Source organism: Oncorhynchus mykiss, chromosome 15 (genome assembly GCF_057628025.1).
Source record: "Oncorhynchus mykiss isolate SJ-2025 chromosome 15, ASM5762802v1, whole genome shotgun sequence".
NCBI lineage: Eukaryota > Metazoa > Chordata > Actinopteri > Salmoniformes > Salmonidae > Oncorhynchus > Oncorhynchus mykiss.
In genome coordinates, this window is record NC_143036.1 from 74,975,001 (window position 1) to 74,982,500 (window position 7,500).

A 7,500-nucleotide genomic window follows, 5' to 3' on the forward strand; every position below is an offset into this window, starting at 1 on the left:
ATAAACCCCAGGAAGAGTAGCTGCTGTCTTGGCAGGAACTAATGGGGATCCGTAATAAACCCCAGGAAGAGTAGCTGCTGCCTTGGCAGGAACTAATGAGGATCCATAATAAACCTCAGGAAGAGTAGCTGCTGTCTTGGCAGGAACTAATGAGGATCCATAATAAACCCCAGGAAGAGTAGCTGCTGCCTTGACAGGAACTAATGAGGATCCATAATAAACCCCAGGAAGAGTAGCTGCTGCCTTGGCAGGAACTAATGAGGATCCGTAATGAACCCCAGGAAGAGTAGCTGCTGTCTTGACAGGAACTAATGGAAATCCATAATAAACCCCAGGAAGAGTAGCTGCTGCCTTGACAGGAACTAATGAGGATCCGTAATAAACCCCAGGAAGAGTAGCTGCTGTCTTGACAGGAACTAATGGGGATCCATAATAAACCCCAGGAAGAGTAGCTGCTGCCTTGGCAGGAACTAATGGAGATCCATAATAAACCCCAGGAAGAGTAGCTGCTGTCTTGACAGGAACTAATGGGGATCCATAATAAACCCCAGGAAGAGTAGCTGCTGCCTTGACAGGAACTAATGAGGATCCGTAATAAACCCCAGGAAGAGTAGCTGCTGCCTTGGCAGGAACTAATGAGGATCCGTAATAAACCCCAGGAAGAGTAGCTGCTGTCTTGACAGGAACTAATGGAAATCCATAATAAACCCCAGGAAGAGTAGCTGCTGCCTTGACAGGAACTAATGAGGATCCGTAATAAACCCCAGGAAGAGTAGCTGCTGTCTTGACAGGAACTAATGGGGATCCATAATAAACCCCAGGAAGAGTAGCTGCTGCCTTGGCAGGAACTAATGGAGATCCATAATAAACCCCAGGAAGAGTAGCTGCTGTCTTGACAGGAACTAATGGGGATCCATAATAAACCCCAGGAAGAGTAGCTGCTGCCTTGACAGGAACTAATGAGGATCCGTAATAAACCCCAGGAAGAGTAGCTGCTGCAGGAACTAATGAGGATCCTTAATAAACCCCAGGAAGAGTAGCTGCTGCAGGAACTAATGAGGATCCTTAATAAACCCCAGGAAGAGTAGCTGCTGTCTTGACAGGAACTAATGAGGATCCATAATAAATACAATACAAACACACTGAATGTAACAGAAGGAGCTTCACAATCATCTGTATGTCAGTGGTGGAATGTCAAGTCAACATGTTAGACCCTTTACTCAAGTTTTATTTTATTTTATTATTTTATCTAACCTTTATCTAACCTTTATCTAACCTTTACCTAACCTTTATCTAACCTTTATCTAACCTTTATTTAACTAGACAAGTCAGTCCTTTCTAGGGAGTTTTTCCTAGCCACCGTGCTTCTACACCTGCATTTCTTGCTGTTTGGGGTTTTAGGCTGGGTTTCTGTACAGCACTTTGAGATATCAGCTGATGTACGAAGGGCTATATAAATACATTTGATTTGATTTGATTTGATTTGAGTTAAGAACAAATTCTTAGTTACAATGACGGACCTAGGAACAGTGGGTTAACTGCCTTGTTCAGGGGCAGAACGACAGATTCGATCCAGCAACCTTTCGGTTACTGGCCCAACGCTCTAACCACCAGCCTACCTGCCGCCCCTCTAACCACTAGGCTACCTGCTGCCCCTTCATCTCTACAAGTCCTCTCTGTTACACACAGAAGCCAGAACCCCTACCTCAGAGTCCTCCTCTGTGTCTCCCCCCATCCTTCCATCACTTCCGTGTCTCCTTGCCAAAAGTCCACAGTGTTTAAGTTAACTTGTACACACTAATGCACTGGGCTGGCATCTCTTGAGCCCACAGTTAATGGCCTGATTTAGACTCACATCAATGCCCCTCGGCGAAGGCCTCCCGTCAAAACCCTCCGTTATACACACTCCTGAAGTAGCAACTCAGAGAACGCCTCCCCTGTCTTATAGCAATGCATCGCCATGCATGCCAACCCCCTGAATACCATTGCCAACCCCCTGAATACCATTGCCAACCCCCTGAATACCGTGTCAATGGGGCCTGTTTACGTGGTACGGGTGTGTGTGTGTGTGTGTGTGTGTGTGTGTGTGTCCAGTCTTCATTTGGCAAATAAATAACTCCATCTCTCTATGAAGAAACAGGTTCCTTTCACTTCAGTTTACATCAGCTGCTTGACTGGTCTGACACACACGCACACGCACACACACACGCACGCGCACACACACACACACACAAACGCGCGCACACACACACAAACACGCACGCGCGTGCACACACACACATGTTGCTGTGTGTCTGTTTGTGTATGGTGAGGGATGGTCTGTCATTGTGATGTGTCAATAGGGATTAACATACCACAGCTGTGTCTTTATTAGGGCTTCACATTTTGGGGAATATTCAGAGGTGGAAATTTTCCGTGGGAATTAACGGAAATATATGCAAATTATTATTAATACCAATTAAATGTAGTTGTTTTTTGCATTGGATATATTTACCATATCATAAGTAGACATAAATCAAATGAATAAATCCTAAGAGCCTCAGATCCACAAAGTCCCTTCCACCAGGTGGCTGATGAGATATGTTGGCACGATTACCATACTGCATCTCCATCCCAAAGCCCTTGCTTGGAAGTGTACTTCACCAGACTGCCAAGAACCTTGCCCTCATCCAGGCCAAGGTGGCGAGAGACGGTAGTGATGACACCATAGGCCTTGTTGATCTCTGCACCAGACAGGATGCTCTTACCAGCATACTTGGGGTCCAACATGTACGCTGCAGGGTGTATGGGCTTTCAGGCAGAAGTCTTCATGCTTTTTGATGTATTTCAGAACCGCAGTTTCCTCTGATTGGAGCAACAGTGAAGTGGGCAGGGCAGTATGGGTTTATTCTCTTACATCTGCAAGCAGAGTCTGAACATCAGACAGGATGACATTGTCTCCCTCAATCCGTCCAATGGCTACTGCTATAGGTTTCAGGAGTTTAACTGCTTACCACTTTCTCCCAAAATACATCATCCAGGAGGATCCTCTTGATGGGTCTGTCCATATCGGCAGACTGTGATATGGCCATTTCTTGGAGAGACTCCTTCCCCTCCAGGAGACTGTCAAACATGATGACAACACCACCCCAACCGGTGTTGCTGGGCAGCTTCAATGTGGTTCTCTTATTCTTTTCACTTTGCTTGGTGAGGTAGATTGCTGCTATAACTTGATGAGCCTTCACATACCTAACCATTTCCTTGCCTCTCTTGTAAAGTGTATCCATTGTTTTCAGTGCCATGATATCCTTGAGGAGCAGATTCAATGCATGAGTAGCACAGCCAATGGATGTGATGTGAAGGTAGGACTCCTCCGCTTTAGACCAAGCAGCCTTCATGTTTGCAGCATTGTCTGTCACCAGTGCAAATACCTTCTGTGGTCCAAGGTCATTGATGACTGCCTTCAGCGCATCTGCAATGTAGAGACCGGTGTGTCTGTTGTCCCTTGTGTCTGTGCTCTTGTAGAATACTGGTTGAGGGGTGGAGATGATGTAGTTAATTATTCCTTGCCCACGAACATTCGACCACCAATCAGAGATGATTGCAATACAGTCTGCTTTCTCTATGATTTGCTTGACCTTCACTTGAACTCTGTTGAACTCTGCATCCAGCAAATGAGTAGATAAAGCATGTCTGGTTGGAGGGGTGTATGCTGGGTGAAGAACATTCAGAAATCTCTTCCAATACACATCGTCCGTGAGCATCAGAGGTGAACCAGTTCCATACGCAGCTCGAGGAAGACGTTCATCACCATTTCTCTGACTACATTCCTCCATTGAGCCAAAAACCTTCTGATTCCAGGAGGACCATGAGCTGTTGCTATCGATAAGGTGTCTGATTCATCATTTTCACCTCGAATAGAAGTAGAGGGACTTTTGTCAGAGGTTGCTTGTTGTGAGGACTGAGGGAACTTTATGCACTTGGCCAGATGATTCTGCATCCTTGTTGCATTCTTCACATACAGTTGTAATTAGAAGTTTACATACACTTCAACCACACCACAAATTTCTTGTTAAAAAACTATAGTTTTGGGAAGTCGGTTAGGACATCTACTTTGTGAATGACAAGTAATTTTTCCAACAATTGTTTACAGACAGATTATTTCACTTATAATTCACTGTATCACAATTCCAGTGGGTCAGAAGTTCACATACACTAAGTTGACTGTGCCTTTTAATTAAGCAAAATTCCAGAAAATGTGGTCATGGCTTTGGAAGCTTCTGATAGGCTAATTTACATAATTTGAGTCAATTGGAGGTGTACCTGTGGATGTATTTCAAGGCCTACCTTCAAACTCAGTGCCTCTTTGCTTGACATCATGGCAAAATCAAAATAAATCAGCCAAGACCTCAGGGGAAAAACCTCCAAAACCACCATAAAAAAGCCAGACTACGGTTTGCAACTGCACATGGGGAGACATATTGTACTTTTTGGAGAAATGTCCTCTGTGCTGATGAAACAAAAATAGAACTGTTTGGCCATAATGACCATTGTTATGTTTGGAGGAAAAAGGGGGAGGCTTGCAAGCCGAAGAACACCATCCCATTTGTGAAGCACGGGGGTGGCAGCATCATGTTGTGGGGGTGCTTTGCTGCAGGAGGGACTGGTGCACTTCCCAAAATAGATGGCATCATGAAGATAGATGATGATGTGGATATATTGAAGCAACATCTCAAGACATCAGTCAGGAAGTTAATGCTTGGTCACAAATGGGTCTTCCAAATGGACAATGACCCCAAGTATACTTCCAAAGTTGTGGCAAAATGGAATAAGGACAACAAAGTCAAGGTATTGGAGTGGCCGTCACAAAGCCCTGACCTCAATCCTATAGAAAATGTGTGGGCAGAACTGAAATAGTGTGTGTGAATAAGGCCTACAAAACTGACTCAGTTACACCAGCTCTGTCAGGAGGAATGGGACAAATTTCACTCAACTTATTTTGGGAAGCTTGTGGAAGACTTCCCGAAATGTTTGACACAAGTTAAACAATTTAAAGGCAATGCTACCAAATACTAATTGAATGGATGTAAACTTCTGACCCACTGGGAATGTGATGAAAGAAATAAAAGCTGAAATAAATCATCCTCTCTACTATTGTTCTGACATTTCACATTCTTAAAATAAAGTGGTGATCCTAGCTGACCTAAGACAGGGAATTTGTACTAGGAATTATTGCTAGGATTAAATGTCAGGAATTGGTAAAAAGTGAGTTTAAATGTATTTGGCGAAGGTGTATGTAAACTTCCGGCTTCAACGTTATAATATTTGACAGTATTTGCAAATGTACACAGCTTTTCCTTCTAAATTAGGCAGTGAAATGTCTCCACTCATCAAATGCCCGTGGCATTTTCCTGTAAAGATTAGAAAAAAATGAATTAAAAAAATCACAAATACAATTCCATGTACAAATAAATAGTTAAGCAGTTAGATTAAACAACTATTTTGTAAGATAAATGTTTTAAAATGAAACATGTATGGAAACAGGTGAATTAACACTCCTCAGTCAGCAGGCTCAAGCAAGATTAAACCCACATGGTAGCAAAAACTAACAAGCAGAAATTGTTAACATGTTAGAAATTATTTAAACACACTTTGCAGTAGGCTACTATTTACTAGTTAACACATTTACTAGTTAACAAATTCCCCCAAATTCCCAGGCTTTACTTCCCATTGAAAATTCCCAGACTTCCCATTGAAAATTACCCAGACTTCTCATTGAAAATTTCCAGAAAAATTCAAGGAAATTTACCAGAAGGTTTCCGACCCTTTATACCTACTGGAGAGAGACCGTCAGACTGGAATAACCCTGCATGACTCATCTGAGGTGGGTAGACTGAAGGATGGGAAACAGGGACTCTCACTGCCCAGAATATGGACGCTGGACAGACGTTGAGGGGATCAATGAGGTCACTAGCTTTCTGTCCACTGTGGAGGTTTGGCCATGGATGTATTTCCTCCTTCTCCTCCCTGTCACTCTTAATCACAATACAACTCCCAGCTGTAGAGTCTGTCTCCTAATAGTTTGTTTTAAAATAACTTCATTATAATAAAGAGCTTTTCATACATGAGACATTCCCCAACTAGTGAACCTGGGCTCTGGACCCAACCATACAATGCTGTCTCCTCCACATCCATTCCTCCCCACCCCAGTCACTGCCTGAGTCACTGCCTGACGTGTCACGGTCTGGTTCCCTCTCGTTCACCTGGGCTATGACCTGATGGGCCCTGGTCAAAAGTAGTGCACTATATAGGTGGTAGGGTTCTATTTGGGACACCGTCCAGGTCTGGTCCAGGCAAGGCACCACCAGGCTTTAGGCAGGATGGACCTTTACTTTCCCCTTGAGGTTCATTATATCTGGGCTCTAGTAGGGGCCTTCCACTTCCAGGGACTTCCAGACTCATAGAGCTAGTGTTCATGTGTTTGTGTGGTGTGTTTGTGTGGTGTGTGTGTGTGTGTGTGTGTGTGTGTGTGTGTGTGTGTGTGTGTGTGTGTGTGTGTGTGTGTGTGTGTGAGGGGACTTCCAGGCTTATAGAGCCAGGCTGTGGGAGGGGAAGGCTGGGTCCAGGGAGCAGACTGGATGGGGACTGGTAGTGCTCAGCCTCTTTCTCTAACACACAAACACATGCAGGAAGGCAAGGACATAGCTAGTTAGTTATGCCACCTGCTCTATATTCAGGTCCAATGATAACCGAGCCCCGGCCACAGGAACACCAGGGGAATAAACCCCACAGCCAGGACAGGAAAGAGAGACTAACAACTATTTAACTATTAAACCCAGAAGGAGCCAGCCAAGCTAGCTGAGCCAAAATGACATTTTTGGGGCATTTACCTGGAAATACACGTTTAAATCACTTTTAAATAGTTCTAAAAGTGATCCCTATAGGCCTGTTGTCCATACATACTCATAGTGAGCATTAACCAGGGTTCATTAAGGTCACGCCCCCTGCCAGACCTTCACACACTAATCCTGCTCTGTTTGTTTCTCTCTTCTTTTCCTCCTTCTCTCCATCCTCTCTCCATCCTGTCTCCATCCTCTCTTCCTCCTTCTCTCCATCCCCTCTTCCTCCTTCTCTCCTTCCTTCTCTCCTTCCTCTCTCCATCCTCTCTATGTCTCTGGTGTTCCTCCATCCTCTCTCCATCCTCTCTTCCTCCTTCTCTCCATCCTCTCTTCCTCCTTCTCTCCATCCTCTCTTCCTCCTTCTCTCCTTCCTTCTCTCCATCCTCTCTCTGTCTCTGGTGTTCCTCCATCCTCTCTTCCTCCTTCTCTCCATCCTCTCTCCATCCTCTCTCCATCTTCTCTCCATCCTCTCTCCATCCTCTCTCCATCCTCTCTCCATCCTCTCTTCCTCCTTCTCTCCATCCTCTCTCCATCTTCTCTCTGTCTCTGGTGTTCCTCCATCCTCTCTCCATCCTCTCTTCCTCCTTCTCTCCTTCCTCTCTCCTTCCTCTCTCCATCCTCT

General features: G+C 44.7%; 1 protein-coding gene across 4 annotated transcripts in view; it reads left to right on the top strand.

Annotated features, from left to right (window-relative positions):
• Positions 1 to 7,500, top strand: part of LOC110517131 (ELKS/Rab6-interacting/CAST family member 1) — a 538,428-nt gene that overhangs the window by 270,347 nt on the left and 260,581 nt on the right. The gene's annotated exons all lie outside the window — the stretch shown is intronic.